Below are 16507 nucleotides of genomic sequence, written 5' to 3'. Positions count from 1 at the left end.
TTGGTGACATGTGTGTGAAATCCCAGTATCCCTGAGGTGAGATGGAAGGCAGAAAGAAACAGGAGAATCACCAAAATTCTTGCAGGCCAGCTAACCTGGAGTGTGCGGTGGAAATAGGGAATTGTATACACACACACACACACACACACACACACACACACACACTGATGGTTGCAAAATTAAAAACAAATTATATAGTATGCATCCCAAAGAATATAAGATGCAGTTGCACCAGGGATGGTGCATGCTTGTAATCCCATCAGTCAGAAGGCAGAGGAAAAACTATTGTAATAAACTCTAGGCCAGCCTGCTCTACATAGAAAGTTCCAGGTCAGCCTGGATTGCAGAGTGAGATCTTCTCTCAAAACAAAGAAAGAACCAAGCAACAAAAACTAGTCCTTCCTTAGAGTTGAGCATGGTGATACAAGCCTGTAATCCTAGGATTCTGGAGGTAGAGGCAGGAGAATCAGAAGTTCAAGGTCATTCTTGGTGAGTACGGGCTATGTGAGACTATTTCAAAGAAATAAAGTAAACATGTCCCCCATAAGTCCATGGGCTGACCCCAGCTCCGTGGTTTGTGCAGCAGGCTAAGCCATCTCTCCAACCCTCAGTTGATAGCATTTTAAAGAGCCTTTCAAGCTAAGCATGATGGCTCACCCTTGGATTCCTAGCATTTAGGAGGCAGAAGCAAGAAGATCACGAAGTTTGAGGCCAGCCTGGAAACGTGGTGAGTTCCTGGATTACAGAGACCCTGTCTTAAAAACAAAACAAAAGGGAATATTGTGGCTCAGGTCTGCAGTCCCAACACTTAGGGCCAGGAGGAAGGAGCGTCAGAAGTTCTGTGCCTTGGGTAGATTCTCATCACTTTCTCCAAAAACAGGAAAAGGAAATATTTTTTAAAATTTAAAAATAGTGGTTTTTAGGTGCGATTTTTAAAAACCTTCATTGACTTACTTGTGTGTGTGTACATGTGTCTTTATGGCATATGCATATGTGGTATGTGGGCATGCTTATGTATGTACAGAGGGCAGGAAGGGATGTCCAGTGTTCTGCTCTGTCACTCCCCCCCTTATTTTGTGGATGCAGGGTCTCTCACTGACCATGAATGTAGGCTGTGGCTGTTGCTGGAGTTACAGGCTCACACAGCCATGCCCAGCTTTTTACATTGGTTCTGGGGATTTAAGCTCAGATATTATGCTTGTACAGCAGGTGCCCTACACCAACTGAGCCTTTTCCCCAGCCCACATGTGATATGTGCATTATGGTGCATTTGAAAGTCAGGGGCTAGAGAAGTAATTCAGTTGTTAAAGTGCTTGCCTAACATGCTGGAGAATCTGGGTTCATGTCCTCAGCAGGGTAGCACATGCCTGAAGTCCTAGCATTAAAGAGAGAGGCAGGAGGATCAGAAGTTCAAGGTCATCTTCAGCAACATAGCTTGTCGAAGGCTAGCCTTGGTAAAGTGAGACCCTCTATCAAAACAATAACAAATCAGCAAAAGTATCAGTCAGCTCTTACCCGCCATCCTTAATAATGTTCTCTCCATGAAGAATTAGGCTGGCAGCTGTGAGGCTGCAGTGGGTTCTGGTACATTTTCCTCAGATTCTGTTTTTTTTTTTTTTCAGGGAGTGGGTTCAAGACAGGGTTTTTCTGGGTAACTTTGGAGCCTGTCCTGGAACTCACTCTGTAGACCAGGCTGGCCTCAAATTCACGGAGATCTGCCTACCTTTTCCTCCCTAGTGCTGGGATTAAAGGCATGTGCCACCACCGCCTGGCTCAGGTCCTGCTCTTATAGGATGTCATTGGGATCTTTCTTATTAGTGACACACGAACTCTTTTTGAACTTACAATAATCATTTTTCTGGACAAAAGTAGAACTTAGTCTGCTTATTTGCATCTAAGTCAACGAACGATGCTGGAGCGTCAGTCGCTGCTTTTATAGAAAAGGAAACAAATACAAGCAAACACTCAGCCCTAGAAAGCCTCCACGGCAGATATTTGGACTGTGTACTATCCGCCAGCCAGGTGACCTGGAGTTGTTCCTGACTCTGACAAGCTGCCGTGGCATCACATGAATACAAGCAGCATGCTGTAAGTTTTATTTCCCATCAGGAGCCAACTGGGACTGACTGACCTGATTTCTCATGGTATTTTGATCAAAAGTTATTGTTCAAACTTGTCGGTGCTTCTTTGTTGACACGGTTGCTTTAGAAACATGTTAATTTAATCCCGTGGTAGGTTTCTAATACACATACACCCCCCCACACACACCCACACACCTACCCTTGTATATGCACACACACACACGTGAGTGTATGTATTTTGTATAGTCACACGTATTCTAGACTGACTTTGAACTCACTGGGTAGTTAAAGACAACATTGAATTTCTGATCCCCCTGCTTCTACAGATGCTTGGATTATAGACAGCTACCATACTAGGTTTATGAGATGCTGAAGATGGAGCCCGGGCACTCATGCATGTTAGACAAGCGGAAAGCAATATCCCCGGCAGGAATATTTCCAATAATTATGTAGTGTTATCAAACATTCTAAAGCAACTCAAGCATTTTGGGTTCTAGTAAATATAGGGGACCCCAAACAGTTACTCGATGAACCAGGAAACAAAATACCTGTGTCCTTTACTTATCCAAACTGAACTGTGCCTCCTTAGGCTTACGTGAGAATACATAGTGAAGGAAACAAATTTGTAAGAAGACTAAAACCAATATGGTCAACCTCTCTCTAAATATAGTTCACCCCAAAGCAGAGCAAGCAAATAAACAGCAGTCTGAACCATATGTGCCTCCCACATAAAGGGGACCTGAAACCAGAGGCCATGGAATCCTATGAGGCAAGCAGAAAACTATGTTCTTTATTCTAAAACATTTAAGTCATGCATAATTAACAATGGAATATTAGAAAAGAAGTGGGCTGTCAATAAGTGAAAGCTCTTTAAAACTACCATCCAAGAAAAAAAACTATTGGTAGCAATAGTACTGTGGATCTACCTATGTACGTGATAGATGTGTATATAAGTTGGGATCGAAGCTGGATGTGGTGGTACATACCTGTAATGCTAGCACTGGGGAAACGGAGGCAGGTAGATTATCCATGAATTTGGGAGCAGCCTGAGTGGCATTATGAGTTTCATATCAGAGAGTGAGCCCCCGTCTCAATAATAGACAAATAAAATGATTATATTGTAGCTACTATCCTGCGATACTGAAATCTTCTCTTTTAATTCTGTATTACATTTCATTTTGCTTTGGTTTGGGGTGGAAGTGTTCTTTCTGGCATTTTTGAGGCACTGTCTGTCTGCTGGATTCAGAATTTCTCATTGGCCCATGACCTCTCCAGAGTCTCAGTGATCTGCTTGTCCCTGCTTCCTAGTGCTAGCATCACACTCAGTTTTCAAAACCATATTTTCCTTAATCAATTGATAACTTAGTTTGTTCATGCTCACCCTCAAATCTTAGCCATTCTTTTCCAGTGTGGGTCCTCAGGGTTGAGCTCTTAAATCCTCATGTTTGCAAGGCAAGTACTTTCCTGACTCCTGACTGTCCTGGCTCTCCTGCTCTCGCCTCCTCCCCAGTCTTAATTCTTAACACTTGCAATATTGTTTCTCACCCCATCCCCTTGGACAGTTAGGTTATTTCCAGTACTTGATTACTTTAGAAGTACAGATTAATTTAAACCTCTACAGTCCTGAAGAGAGGGGGTACAGAGTAGAGGCAGAAGGGACATTGATGGTGGTTGACCTTCCAGGAAGATTCAGAGGAGGGTATTCTTTCAGCTAAGACCAGATGAGAAGATGTTTATTCTTCTGATGGAAGTTAGGGAAGTCCATAAAAATCCCTACAGAGAGGGACTTTTCAGGTGTTCACAGAAGGCACATTTGCAGTGTTACAGGATAGAGGAGGGGTTGCAAGGACTCCAGAGTAGACAGTTGTTGGGAGCTGTGAACCCCCCAGATCCTGAATTTCTGGTAAACAACTTGTAATGCTTGCAGCTGCTCTGAGCACGAGACCCTCAGGAGTTCCTGATGGCAGGGGAGTGGTTTCTGGTGGGTTTGGCTGGGGAATGGCTATCAGTTAAGGATCTCTATATAAGTGGCTCTGGTACACAGTAAAGGGGGCATTCCTACACAAGGATGATCCGTGTCTCTGTCTGTGTGTCTTTGTGTGTTTCAATCTCCAGCCCCTTGCCCAGTTCATGAACTGTATGGTGGCGCATGGAGCACAGACGGGCGTGGTGCGCCACAGACAGTAACTCCATAGTAGAAAAGAGTAGACCAGTAACTGAAATGCTCAGTAAATTTTCTACAGTCTGAACTTTGATCTACTGTGGATGAAGAACTAGACATCAACTTTAAGTCAAGGAAGTGAGCAGTCACTCACCCAGGGGACTGGGTGTGGTGGGAAATAGAGCGAGGGATGACTCACAAGATCAGCAGACAGAGCAGGGCCCCGGGGAAGGAGGGAGGAGTCCCCAGCAGAGTGGAGCAAGGCAGGCGCTCTCTGCTTTAGGTTACAGGCACCACAGACTGACTGTGAACACAGAATTTTCTTTCCTAATGTCCCCACATCACGGTTATTCCATTAAATATTACACAACTCATTTTCACTGTAGAAAAAAATGTGAAGTGCACATGTATTAAGAAAAAGTAGCTCAGCCATGGTAGCTAATGCCTAAACTTATAGCACGCAGGGAGCTGAGGCAGGAAGAGAAGACCAGACTGAACTAGATAGTGAGCTTGTTAGCCTGGGCTAAAGAGTGAGACCCCTGTCTCAAAACCAAGAGAAGAAAAAGCAAGAGGAGAGTGTAAAGTCTCCACCTCCAACACTCTTAATAAGAATTTGTGCAACAATGCGTTCTTTCTACCCAATTTGATGGCTTTCATGATGATTTCTGATAGTTTTTGTGGCAGTGTCTCACACAGCATGCACTCTCAAGCCCAGCTTGACGTAATGTTGAAACCATGACGGGATGATTTATATGCACTATTTTGTTTTCTTCCTGTCTCCACCCAGTGATAAATAATGATATCATAATTCTTCTTATGCCACGTTATACAACTATTGAAAACGGTCAAAATGCACTAAGGCAGTAGCTCAGCCTCTCTTGTGCTTGTCCAACACCCAGGGATCAATCCCCAGGATAGAACGCATTGAGAGTGATGGACCGTATGTATAATGCCAGCCCTAGGGAGGCGGCGGAGGATCTGGAGTTCAAAGTGTTAAACCAAGATGCGGCCTGTGATGGCTAATACTAATTGCCTGTCTGACACCCGGAAGTCAGGCTTCTGAACACCCCTGTGAGAGGCTGTCTAGATTAGGATTAATCTCTCAGAACATCTCTAACCGATTACCTTGAATAAATTAATCACTGTAAAAAGACTTAGCTGTAGGCAGGACTGTTGCCTGGGCAGGGACCATGCACTGTATATAATGGAGCAATGAAGGGGAGCAGCATGCATTCATGACTCTGCTTGTGGGTTACGAATGTGATAGGACCAGTTGATTCAGGCTCCTATTACTTGTTATGATGGAATCGTGAACCCAATCAACCCTTCCTCCCTTAGGTTGCTTATGTTAACTTATTTGATTATAGCAACAGAAAAGAAACAACACTGCCCCTGTAGAAGGGACCAGCCATGTCTTATATCCTACCTCGTATCTGCTTTAAGGTGCTATGATCCTAGCCTGATGCAACTCTGAGGTAAGGAATTACCAGGCAGACAAGCTTTCTGAGTTATAACCTTATATCCTAACTAGTATGTTCATGAAAGCGCTAAACTCACAGTCCTCTCCTCTCCTCCCCGCACCTCTCCTGTCCTCCCCTCCCCTTTCCCTCTCCTCTCCTTTCCTCTCCTCTCCTCTCTGAGACCTCTCATTTCGACCATGTTTAAAAGCAAAGCATTAACTCTGTTGTTGGATCTCCTAGCCCAGCTTCAAATGGTAGGCTAAAGGACATTCCACCTGGAAATCTGTCTTAGTGCATCTCTCTCTATCAAATGCAGAAAGAATCATTATCATTTAAACATAAGGTCATCCTGTGTACATACAGAGTTCAAGACAAGCCTGGGGTACCTAAAACTCTGGCTTAAAATAGCAATGATGAAAAATAATCAAGAGCTAGAGAGGCATCTCAGTGTTAAGAGCACTTCCTGTTCTTCCCCAGGACCTGAGTCAGGTTCCCAGCACCCACAATACGACTCACAACCATCTGCAACAGTGCTTACAGGGCATTGGGTTCCCTCTTTAGACACACAGGTTGTACGCAGACACACATGCAAAACATGCACACTTAAAATAAAACTAAAATAACCATTGTCATAATTATCATAAAATATAAACGTTTAATCAAATGGTAGCGGCTATTAGTGGACCTACATGATCTCATCCAGTACACGGTTTCCCCTTCGTTTATTGAATTTTTGCTTCTTACGAGGTTAACCTTCCTTTGAGATGATCTAATTGAAGCTAAAAACAAAGTAATATTCATTTCTTCATTCATGCACTTATTTATTTCTTGTGTGTGTTGTTCACCTCCGTAGTATACTTACAAAGGACAGAGGACAACTTGCCTCGGTTCCCTCCTACCATGCGGGTCCTGGGGACTGAACACACATCCTCAGGCCTGATTACCCATCTTGCTGCTCCAGCCTCTTAGATCTTTAAGGGCCTGTGCAATCAGCAAGAAGAAGAAAAATAGGAAGCGGCGGGGGGGGGGGGGGGGGGGAGGCCTGACTTTCAAAGTAAATCCAGAGCATTCTTACATATTTTTTTGATAACTGTTTGAAGGGTTCAGAGAAACTCTATTTTTGTTTTTTGGGTTTTTTTTCTTGCTTGGGTTTTTTTTTTGTTTTGTTTTTAATTGTAAGAGCTAAGTGTTGTATCCAATTGTTTTATTTGATTCAACTTCAGGACCTTTTTGTAAAGTGCTGTGGGACAGATTTAGCAAGTTCAAAGCAGCAACTCTGTTCCTGATGTTCAGGGCAACTCAAGAAAACACTGCTTCTAGGTTTCTGTTTATTTGTTTTCAGAAATGTGAGAATTTGAGACTGGTGAGAAATAATCTTTTAAATACATAATATTCATATTATTGCACAAAAAAGTCAAGCAAAGATCATTCACTCTTGTCTCTCTCTCTCTCTCTCTCTCTCTCTCTCTCTCTCTCTCTCTCTCTCTCTCTCTCGCCATATTAACCTGGAAAAAAACTATCTTTAGAATTCAGTCATCACTATTTCCCCTTTCCTCCAGCTCTGATGTACTGTGGAATGCCAGAGAGTCAAGCAGCAAAGGTGTGGGTAAAGGATCACAGGGACGGAGAGCACATCCACTGCATGGAGCAAAGCTTCAGCAGTTTATCCCAACCCAACCTTTTGATAGTAAGAATAGAAAGAGGCTTTCTAGAGCTGGGGTAGTTAGATGGTGACGGTCAGATGCCTGCCTAGCGCGCTAGAGGCCCTGAGTTCCGTCCTCAGTGTTCTGGATAAGTGGATAAGTTTCAGGGCGAAGAAAAGAGACCACCACTCCAACAGAAGCATCTGGACGAGGCCAACTTTGCTCTTGATCAAGAGGGTGTACTCAGAGGAGTGACACAGAAACAGGAACTGCACTTGGTTTTTATGTGAAAGCAGGTGGTGCCTGTTATTTCTTCATTGGCTGGGGTCTGACCTCACAGTCTTATTTGATTGGCTAGTCTGAAAAGAATTCGTGCACAGGAAATGAAAGAGGGAGGGGAAAGGGGACTGTTGATCCAAGGGCCACCAAATTCCTGGAATGTAACTGGGAGCTTTTGTGTGAGCAAAGGTTTTACTGGATGTGGAGGGAGTTAAAACTTTTGCATAAAAGTCTCACAAGGTATAGAAGATAAAAAAAACATTTGAATTCTGTCTTAAAACACAGGTTTTATAGGATTTGATAGAAAAGGCTCATATTTAAGATTTCTTACAACAGCACCACCCGAAATAAATGAAAATACATTTATGGTGCCCTTGTTAAAGCTAAGTGAGATGTTATTAGAAGCCAAAGCTGGTTGTACAGAGATTCAATGAGCTCAGAAGAGAGAATGCTGTGGATGGAAGGACCCAGTCTCCTGCTATTTCTGAAGGCTCTCGGTAACACAGCAAGGATGTGCAGATAATGCAAGTAGTCATAGCACTGATGGGTATCTACAATGTTCCAGACCTCTCATTGGGTACTGGGGACACAACACCTCATCAAATTAGCAGAGGTGGAAAGCGGGGGTTTCCGTAAAAAGCTCAAAGGATAGATAGGGAAATCATCGTTCTGGGCAGTGGTGGCACACGCCTTTATTTGGTGGATCTCTGTGAGTTCGAGGCCAGCCTGGTCTACAGAGGGAGTAGAGGGACAGGCTCCAAAGCTACATAGAGAAACTCCTGTCTTGAAAAAAACAACAACAAAGAGTCATCTTACAGCATGATTTGGAGGCTTCAAATGGATTAATAGCTCAGTTGGTAGAGTGTTTGCTTGACATCTATGAATCCCTGGGTTTGATCACTAGAATGCAATTACACTGAATGTGGTGGTATATCCTTATGCCCAGCACTTGGTAACAGGCAAGAGGATTAGAAGTTTGTGCTTGTAATTTGTTGCATATAGAGCTTGAAGCCAGTCTGAGATACCTGAGACCTATCTCTAAATAAACAAATAAACGAGGTACACGAGGCCTTTAATACCAGTACTTGGGTGACTGAGAATAATGAATTCCATACCAGCCTGGGCTACATAGGGAAACTGTCTCAAAAGAAAACCAGAAAAACAAACAAATAAATTAAGAAGGAATAAGAATGTAAATAGACACGGTTCCAAAGAAGCTTTTTAAGTAGCTAATACCCACATGAAAAGTTGCTCAATATAATTAGTCATTAGGGAAATGCAAATCAAAACCACACCCATAAGAGTGGCTCTCATTTAAACAAAGCACAAACCCAGTGTTGGTGAGGACAGAGACAAACCACAATTCCCACCCGCTGTTTGCTATTGTTTTGTGTTACTTACTCTTTTCTTTTGAGGCAAGGTCTTGCTGTGTAGTCAAGACTGGCCTTAATCTCACTGGTTAGTCCAGACTAGGCTGGAACTCAATGGGCTTCCTCTTATCTCAGTCTCCCAAGGGCTAGGATTAGAGGCAGGAGCCAACTGTGCCCAGCTTTCATACTGTTGCGAAGAATACAAAATGGTAGAGCCGCTTTCTCCAGCTGTTTGCCTGTAACTTAGCTCAGCAATATCCCTGGGAGCTACACCAAGAGAAATGAAGACACTTCTGCACAGAAACATTTGTACCAATGTCCACATCGATATTTGTGAGCGCCAGGAAGATAATTGTAAGGGAAAGGGGTTTATTTTGGCTCGCAATTCAAGGATATAGTCTGTCATGGTGGGGAGGTCAAGGCGGTAGGAAGAGAAGGCAGCTGGTCACATTGCATTTATAATCATAAAGCAGTGTAATGAGTACACTGCCCAGCTTCCTTTCTTTCTTTAGACAACCCAAGATCCCTTGCCCAGGGACACCCATCTCCCAGGAATTCTAGATTCTGCTGAGTTGACAATTAACATTACCCATCATCACAAAAAAGAAACAACATCCGCCAGCAGCAGACGAGCTGGTAAAGAAACTGTTAGAGATGATAGAGCGAAGCAATGTGTAGTTTTAAAACTGAAGGGCGAATTAGGTTATTGTATGAGTTAACCTTGAAAGCGTTAAGCTAAGTGAAAGAAGCCTGCCTGCCACAGAAGACCACAATTGTATGAGTTTCTTTATTAGAAATGTCCAGAATAGTCAAAAAGTACCTTAGAGTTTGCTGGGGACTGAGGAGATGGGGACTGTTAATATATGGGTTTCCTTTGAGGAAATGTTCTGTTAGCTGTCATGATGTTTGTATGTGTCTGTGAATATACTAACAACCACAGAATTGTGTACATTGGTTTGTTTATTTATTTATTTATTTTTATTTTGAGACTGGATATCTTTGTGTAGTCTTGGCTGTCCTGGAAGTTGCTATATAAATTAGGTTGACTTTTAAATTTATAGGACTTTCTCTTACAAATGCTGGGATTAAAAGTGTGGACCACCACACCCTGAAACTGTGCACTTATAAAAGAAAGAATTGAAGCTAAGCATAGTGGTCCAGGCCTCTAATTCCATCACTCAGGAAGCCAAGCAGGAGTATCAGGAGTTCAAGGACAAACTTGGCTATACACTCAATTTCAGGTCAGGCTAGGCTACGTGAGACGTCATCTCAAACTCAAAAACCAAAACAAAGATCAGATAGAAGTCATTAAGTGAAATATTTAGAATTAAAAATTAATGAAGTGTTATTTTCTTATGCCTGAAGATCAAATCAAAGCATCAAAATACTTGTGCATTAAGAGATTGAAAGAAATGTATCATCAAAGTAATTTTTAATCTTTTACATTTTTTATCTTGAATGCATTCACTTATTTCTGTATGTTGTACATTGAGAAGCAAAGGGTTTTATTAACCCATTCAATAGCACATAGGCATCACACTCAGATTTTGCATTCAAGAGAAGAAAAGCTGGCTTTGGCGATATACACCTATAATCTCAGCACTCATGGGATGGAGGCAGAGGGTGGAGGAGTTCAAGGCCACTCTGTAGTCTAGTCTACAAAAAATAATAAGTTAAAAAAAATAAAAATTTTAAAAATTAAATCGAAGTCAATTTATTGAAGTAAAATGATATCAACGCAGTTCTGGCTTTTATCTCATGTCGGCTGATCTTTTACATTCTTATTGCAAGACAGTTGGCACCTAGGGTGCCATCGAATGACTTCTAGCACATGATTTTAATGGGTGGGGAAATAGAAAGCTTCCTTCAGTTGATTTAAAATCACATCACATGCTGAAATCGAAAAGAATTTGGGGGCTGGAACGATGGCTCTGTTGTTAAGAGTAGCTACTAAGCAGTTAAGAGATCTAACTGCATTAGCAAAGAACCTAGGTTCTGTTCCCAGCTACCACATGGCTGTTCCCAAAGATCTGTAGTTCCACCTCTAGGGGAATCAGACTCTTCCTTCTGACATATGTCTGTACAGACATACATGTAGGCAAAAACATCCATACACATAAAATAATAAATCTTAAAAGAAAGAATTTGGGGTATTCCTGATGCTGCTCCCTGCTGTAATTGCCTGGCTTGTTTATATGAACCCTTAGGATTCGAGAGTGCTTTCAAAAGCATTCCATGGTGCCCTGAGCTGATAAGTTCTCTTTTATTGGAGCTGTTATCTCAGTCTGCAGAGAACAGGGATTTGCAGAGCTCCCCATGTAGACTAACCCTGGGAACAGAATTGCCTCTCTTTCTCCCTTCGTCTTCTACTCCATGTTTGAACTAAAAATACGCTTAAATTTTTCTCTCTCCAATGTGCTCTTTGGTTGCCTGCCTTCCAGTAAGGATAGGACCTAGTAAATTCTGGCCTTGCACTAAATACCACCTCATTGCCTGTATTTATGTGGCTTTCCCGCCGATAATGCCTTTTATGCTTTTCAAAGACTTGGCATTTTTAAAAAGACAAAATAGGCAATGACTATTTCATGACATTTGAAAAAATACTTCAAATGCCGGTGTCCACAAATAAAGTTTTATTTTAACATAGCTAGATGCAATCATTTCATATTGCTTGTGGTAGTGTCCTCATCCTAAAGCAAAAATGGAATTTAGTCTTCAATCCTGTCTCCTCATGACTACCAATCTGTTGTCTGTTTCTATGGATTTGTGGATTCTAGAAATTTCATGTAAATGGAAGGATATGGCATATGACCTGTGGTGACTGACTTCTTTCCTGTTTCCTGTTTTCAAAAGTTATCCATATTATATTGTTTATTATTGGTCCTTTGTTCCTTTTGATAGCTGAGTAGTTTTTCATTGTAATCATATGAATCATATCCATATATCCACTTACCTGTTGATGGACATTTATGATTTTTGTTTGTTTTTACATTTTGGCAATTATTTACAGTTATTGGAGATATTGGTACGTAAGCATCTGTTGAGTCCCTCTTTTCAATTGTTTTTTTTTTGATATGCATAGGCATGAAATTTCTCAGTCTTATGGAAATCTTACATTTAACTTTCTGAATACATTTTTCTTTCCTCCCCAGTCTCCTCCTCTTATATTCCATTTGTTTGACAGGATTTTTGTATAGCCTAGGCTAGCCTCAACTTTCTGAAGAGCTTAATTTGATTTTACTGGTCTTTCCTTTTGTCCATTATCACAATGATTTACAACATGATCAGATGAAATGGATAATAGGGAAGTTTCTCGGTTTTCATATTTCATATATAATATGTTTGTAAAATTATTTGATTGCTTATGTTGTATATTCCAATGAATATGTTAAACTCTTTAAAATGTAAGGCAACTGTGAAAGAATAAATAATTAATATAAAATCCTATTGGCTAATAAAAACATTTGGACCATAGGAGTATATCACCACTTTGAAAATATTTGTTGAATTCTTTGGTTTTTTTAATTTGTTTGTTTTTGTTTTGTTTAGAAACAAAGTCTTCCATAGGCCTGACTGAACTCCAGCTAAGTATGGATCCAAGGATGACTTGAACTTTATTTACTTGTTATTTATTTTTGAGAGAGGGAGATTTACTCATTGAACCTTAAGCTTGCTCTTCAGGCTAGACCGTCTGGCCAGTGAGTCCCTGGGCTCTGCCTACCTCTGCCCCCCCCCCATCCTCTAGGTTATAGACACCAGCACTGTGCCTGATTTTTATGTGGGAACTCATGATCCAAACACAGGTCCTTATGCCTACTCAGCAAACACTTTACCCAGTGAGGCATATTCCTAACTCAAAAAAAAAAAAAAAAAGATAGTATCTTAAGGCAGAATTGGTGAAACAAACTTGTGATCTCAGTGTTTGGAAGATGAAGACAGAAGGATCAAGTTCAAGGTCATCTTCGGCTACAAATGTCTGAGGTCAGCCTGAGACACACAAGACCCTCTCTAGAAAAAAAAAACACAGACGCAACAACAAAAAGCATTGATATTATCTTTCTCTGTCCACCTGGGAGCCTGAATAACAAATTTTAAATTCTAAAGCTAATACTAAATTGGGAAGAAGAGAAAAAAAATGTATATGTCTGCTCCCCAAAATGGAAGCAGTCCACATATAGGTGGAATGCTAAATAGAAGGGAAGTAGAATAACTCAAGTATATTTAAAAAACACAGATGACAGACCAAAGCCAGACAGTTTTCATAAGTGAAATTACTGTGTCTGATTGTTGCCTTGAAAAAAGAACAATCCCCCTACACACACACACACACACACACACACACACACACACACACACACACGCCACTGCCCAGGAAACAACCCAAATAAGGAAAGATAACAAACAAACACATTCCTTCTACTTTATAATAAAAAACCAGTAGATTTCATTGCAGATTCCTTCTAGGACAAGTAACCAGTGTTCTGGAGGTTTAGCAGGATCCAATTAAACCCGGAGTAAAAATGTAGTTTCAAGAAATGAGCTTTATTTTTTTTCAAGGTTTTATTTTTATGTTATGTGATTGAGTGTTTACCTGCATGTTTGCTTGCATCAAGTGTATGTAGTCCCCATGAAAGTCACTTAACCACTGAGCCATGTCTCCAGTACCCTAAATAGATGAGACAGTCTTGCTTTGTAGTTCTCTTCTGGCTCATGAATGGCCTTGTACAGGTGTTCCGTATCAATCTGTATATACATAATTGGTTTGGTAAGTTCCAGATCAGAGTTACAAAGCAAGATTCTCAAAAACAAAAACAAGAAAAATGGAAGGGGAGGGAGGGAGGGAGGGAGGAAGGAAGGAAGGAAGGAAGGAAGGAAGGAAGGAAGGAAGGAAGATGAGAACAAACCATCAAGAACTTGTATAGTGAGAATGTGTCTCAAAAGAAGCACAAGGCTAGGAATATGATTCAGTGTGTAAAAGTGCTAGCCGCACAAACACAAATTAAATCCCTAGAATGTACCCACGTGAAAAGCCAGAAGTAGTAGCACTCATCCGGAAGCCTAGCACCCCTGCAGTGAGATGGGAGGCAGAGGCAGGAGAACCATCTGGGATATAAAGTAAGTTCAGCAGCAGAAACAAAAGGAGAAGAAAGAGAACAGGAAGCTCCTTGACTATGTTCTGCTTCTTCTTAAAAAAGATTTAGTGTGTATGTGTGCGCGCACATGTGTGTGTGTGTGTGTGTGTGTGTGTGTGTGTGTGTGTGAGTGTGTGTTATATGATGTATGTGTGAGAGCAGTCACACAAGCCATGGTGACAGCAGAGGTCAGAAGACAACTCCTTCCTCTATGGGATCTATGACAGCAGAGGTCAGAAGACAACTCTAGACAACTCCTTCCTCTATGGGATCAGGGAATGAAGGTTCCCAGCTGCTTGCATCCACTAAGGCAGCACACTCATTCAATGTTGTGTTTCTCACCACGGCCCCCTAGTGTTCTCCTTCCATTTTTCTTTCTCTACAAAAGCCAGAACAAGCCCTTCTGCTCTAGATATCCAACCAGCCTATTCCCTGACGTAGTTCACACCTCAAATTGCTTCACAAAGCCAGATTGTTGACTGTCATTTACAATGTCTTCTTGAAGCATGCCATGCAATTGCCTAATTGTCTCGCGGCCAAGTTGCTTTATTGGAAGGTCTCTGGACAGGACTGTGAGCTAACCATTCTTCCAAAGGATCCGTATCCTAGGAGATTACTCATAGCCACTTGCAACAAGGAACAAATAGAGGAGTGGCCAGCTCCTCCAACCAGCTGCTCACAGCAAGTCTTTCTCTAAACAGTTTGAATGGAAGGCAAGCCAGGGAACGGGGTGGATTTCTTTGTAAAGACATCACAGTTCGGCGTTTGCTAAAGGTGGGTGGCAAGCCAGCAGATGCAGAAGATATGAAGCCCCTCATGGTCTTTTGGGCCATGTTATTTCATCCTGAATTTAAGGCCCATTTACTCTTATCAAAGGAACATTCTGGGCCCTTTGCTCCCTGCTTATACTGGCAAGGGCAGTGTAGGGCCTATAGGCTTATCAGTAAGGCATTCATTTTTCCTGAAGCCCGTGTAGTTACGTCTCTCCAGCAATCACAATGTGATGAGGTGTTTAGCAGGCTATGGCAAAAGCGTTCAAGTTTTCTTTAAGGTGGGGCATCTCTTGAGGGTGCCAGGGAGATGTCTCGGTGGTTAAGTGGCTTTCACGGGTACTGTATACACAGACATACATGCCAGCAAACACTCGTACACATAAAATAAAAATGCATAAGATCTCAAGAAAAACTTTAAAAAACAGTAAGGCTTGTAGTTCCCTTGGAACTACATTTTTTTCCTCTGGATTTAACAGGATCTCCTAAAATCCCCAGAACACTGATTAGTCCTGCTGGGAAGGATCTGCGATAAAATCTGCTATTATTATTATAAAGGGGAAGGAATGTGCTTGCTATCTTTCCCAAGCAATGGCTGGCCGGGGACAGAGAGAGCAACCTCTTGTTGGTAGTTTCACCAGCTTTAGATTTAATAACCTCCATCAAAGACTGCTGTGGAAACGAAATGATTTAAAACTTGGAACATAGTCTAGAAACTGGGAGACATTTGACCGTATTAATTCTATTACTTTATTCTTTTTCATTGCTACATTTAGCCCCCCCCCCTTTTTTTGAGACAATGGCTCACACGTTTTTATAAGCTGACTTGAGCTCCCTAAGTAACACAAACCAGTTTTGAGTTGGTGGCAATCCTCCTGTCCTAGTCTTCTATGTGCCTTGATTAAAGGTGTGTCTCACACTGTGCCAGTTGCTATTACTTTAAAAAAAAAAAATCTATCACCGAGCTAGCTCTGATTACACAGGCTATGATCTGAGCACTCTGGAGGCTGAGGAAGGAGAATTACAAGTCTGAAGTCAGCTTTAGCTACAAAGGCCAGTCAGGGCTACAGAATGAGGCTACATCTTGAACTCTACCCGCCTTCTCGTAAAAGCCTCACAAAACCAACCATGATAAAAAATTGTGTGACCTCCCTTCCCTATTGTAACCGTTCTGCTCCATTCCCAACTCTCCCCAGCAGTTTAATTTGATAAAATACTTTAATCATTTTGGGGCAGTTTTTATTAGCTCTTTAAGAATTTCATAGCCAGGTGGTGGTGGCACACCCCTTTAATCTCAGCACTCAGGGAGGCAGAGGCAAGCAGATTTTTGTGAGTTTAAGGCTAGCCTGGTCTACAGAAAGAGTTCCAAGACAACCAGAGATACACAGAGAAACCCTGTCTCCCAAAACCAAAAACCAACCAAAGAATTTTGACCAATGTCGTTTGATCATATGCACCCTGCTTCCCCAGCTCCTTCCAGATCTGCCTCCTTCCTTACTCACCCACCTTAGTGGCTTACTCTCTTTTTGTTGTTTTTAAACCCATCAAGTCCAATTTGTGCTGCCCATATGCCCTTGAATGTGTGGTCTTGTACTGCAACGGGGTTCAACA

This window comes from Arvicola amphibius, chromosome X, assembly GCF_903992535.2.
Source record: "Arvicola amphibius chromosome X, mArvAmp1.2, whole genome shotgun sequence".
NCBI classification, from domain to species: Eukaryota; Metazoa; Chordata; class Mammalia; order Rodentia; family Cricetidae; genus Arvicola; species Arvicola amphibius.
The sequence above is the reverse complement of the archived record's forward strand: the minus strand, read 5'-3'. Positions refer to the sequence as shown.